We start from the raw sequence: 3,195 nt of genomic DNA, 5'->3' as shown, positions 1-3,195 counted from the left end.
CTGACTTTCAGTTGAATTCCAATGACATCAAAACAAATTCAGTAGTCCCAGAGTTCCTTTCCTGTAGTATATTTACTGATTATTTAATAAAAAATAAATGCTGTGAACAAATGGTCTGAGAGAAAAAGAGGCCAACATGCAAAATTTGAGTATAGGTATTTTAAATTAACTGCACTGAGAAAGGAGTACAGCTAATACAAAATAATCATCGGAGCATTTTTGAGAGAAAATGCACTCTGAAATATAACAAAAAAGTTTTACAAATTGTTTTCTGTAATTTGTACTTTTTCTAAAAAAAAAAGACAGCTCTGAAACCCTGGGCCTTCTTATTGATAAGTAGACCACAATATTAACTGTGATGGTCACATAATCATATCCTTGGAGTGTCATAAGTTCTCGCTATACCCTGTCTCCTGGAAATATTTTGCACAAAGGAAGAGAGACACTTCCAGAAGGGACAATAAAGATGATTAATCTGGCAGACAAACTACTGAGTGGTAGGTTTCAATAGCTTTGTGTGACTTGAAAATTGCATTGTTGATTTAGATCAGTAACTATCTGCTTAGCACATTTCCTTTTACCAAGAAAGTATAATAGTTAACACACCACAAACAGAATCAATATTAAAGTATGGTTTAATATACAGAAAGTCATACAAATCATCACTGCTTGAAGCAGTGACCACCACCAACAACCACAACTGGATTATATGTTTAAATTCCCTCCTCAACCAAATGGTAAATGAATTCAGGGCAGTGTGTTAAGATACACAGAAATTTAAAAAGCAAATATTTTAAAACAAAGTGTAGCATGAAACAGAAAAAAACAAATATGATTATACTATTCTATGGAGAAAACAAATATCCTCATTTTCAGAGTTAGCTACCAATTGGTTTTTATCCCACATAATACTGTTCGGATACTTAGGGTATTATTCAGGTATGGTCAGGCAGATCTCCTGAAATGAAATTACAAGAACAAATACAAGGCAGAGAAATTAAAATTTGTCTTTTCTTTCTCCTGAGAAGGTTTGCTTCACATATATTGGTGACTGTTGTGGCAGCCATTGGTGCCTTGATTAAGCGTCTCAAAAGCTACACTATTCATTGCTTTGTAATGTTATCATTGTATTCAGAAGATGAATTGCTATACTGTAAATCTCTGTCAGTGGTTCTCAGAGATGACCATAGGACAAGTGAGTTGTATTGACCCAGTGTATGTGAGACATCCTCCTGCTTTGCTGTTTTTTGTTGTGTCCTGGCACAGCAATGAAAAGGACTGCTTCTTCATCCTGCTAGACAATAATCAACTTACATTTTCTTGAATTAATAGAATTGTAATAAATACATAGACCTACCTTTGTTATTCCCCACTATCATCCTCTATTAGTTTTCATGAAACATTTTTTTTTCATAAAATGAAAAGGCAAAACAGGTGTTAGATTATTTATATTTGACAAATTCATATCATTTAAATAATTAAAACTAATTTGTGTCAAGAGCTACAGTTGCATTTTTATTAGAGAAAAAAGTACAAATAGGCATCACTACAGAGTTGTTTATTCAATAATGAGATTAAATGAAATGGATTTTGTAATCTCAATTCTTTCTGATTAATGTGGCAATTGAAATTCTAACTTCTGTGCCCTAACAACGTGGAAACAGCTGCTCACCAACTATAATTCTGTGAAATGTTTTATTTAAAGCTGCACATTTTAAATTATCCCTACAAAATTGTAAAATACCAAATGCTTTCAGTTTAAACAATATTTGCATTATAAACCTGAAATTATACTACTTTTTAAATTAATCATGAAAGAGAAAGTTTCGTTTACAAATAGCAGTATTTATGCTTATATGTAATATAAACCTTTCTGCATATCTTTCTGCTTATATAATATAGAGGTTATTGCATTAATCTGCATAGAAAAAATAGTGTACTTTGAAACTAATAATAAATTCTAAATGAATTAGCCTACAATATTCAAGTACAATTTTAAGGGAAAAATATATGAATACAGCTACAAGCAGAACGTGCTGTGTGTAAAATTGCTAAGAACCAGTTAAAGCAGCACAGTACTTACCCTTTGAACAAAAGGCATCAACATATAATTGCAAGTAACAATTATATTCTATTAAATGTTTAATGAAATAAAAACAAAGCAGCAAACTTCTAGAAGCAATGTATTTATATAAACTATAATAGAGCATACTGTTTTCTTGTTCATTAAAGATTTTTCAAGTATTTTTTTTAGTAAAAATGCAGCATATTATATGTACAGGGACTGCATTGCACCAGATAGTGACATGCTAAGCCATGTTTGCCTTGCATTTAAGAGATACCATATGAATCTTTATCACTTACAGACTGAAGCAGCCTCAGTTTGTAAATCTGTGGTAAACAGTAGCAAACAATCAACCCTTTTTTCCATATCTGCATCAAAACATTTAAAATTTGTAGTATGTAGACATCTTGTCTCAGGTGAAATAGACATTTAATAGTCAGCAGATGGACTGAAGAGTGTCCAGACAGAAATGTGCAAGTATTATCAATAGGCATCTTGAATTTGCGTGACCCATCATTCAAGTTTTTAATGATACTATGACATAGGGATTCAATTCACTGTAAAATTACTAAAATCTACCAACTGTAATGCTTTCAGACTGTTTATTTCTTTTTCCAATAGAAAAATAAATCTCATACATTCGAAGTGGTACACAAAAAGACTGGGATAAAATTGATCAGATTTCTTGATAGCACCATTTACACATTCTTTAAAGTAAACATTACTATGCACTTTCTTAGAAAGCGATATAAATATATCTATATAAATACAGGACTTGCTAACCTCTGTTAACCATCTGAATGTGATGGAATAATCTATCTCTACTGTGCAGGTAGGCTTGTGCATGGTGGTGTGGCAATATCATTCTAAAAGTTTGTTACAGATGTGATGGGAAGCTGGAAGGAGTCGAATAAGCAGAAAAAAGAGCTTAGATCTACTGTAAGCAATGAGTCGGAATGAGCCGTTAAAGGTTAGAATTTATCTTTGTTTCTGATCATTCAATGAGAAAAATGACTTCCACAGAAATAGATACCGTAAAACTGTTTGAGGGAAAGGTGGCGAGGGTGAAATAGGATTGAAAGTCCTACAGGTAATAGCAATAACTGGAAGTGCGGACGAAATTGGTCTTC

Source organism: Columba livia, chromosome 5 (assembly GCF_036013475.1).
Source record: "Columba livia isolate bColLiv1 breed racing homer chromosome 5, bColLiv1.pat.W.v2, whole genome shotgun sequence".
Lineage (NCBI taxonomy): Eukaryota > Metazoa > Chordata > Aves > Columbiformes > Columbidae > Columba > Columba livia.
The sequence above is the reverse complement of the archived record's forward strand: the minus strand, read 5'-3'. Positions refer to the sequence as shown.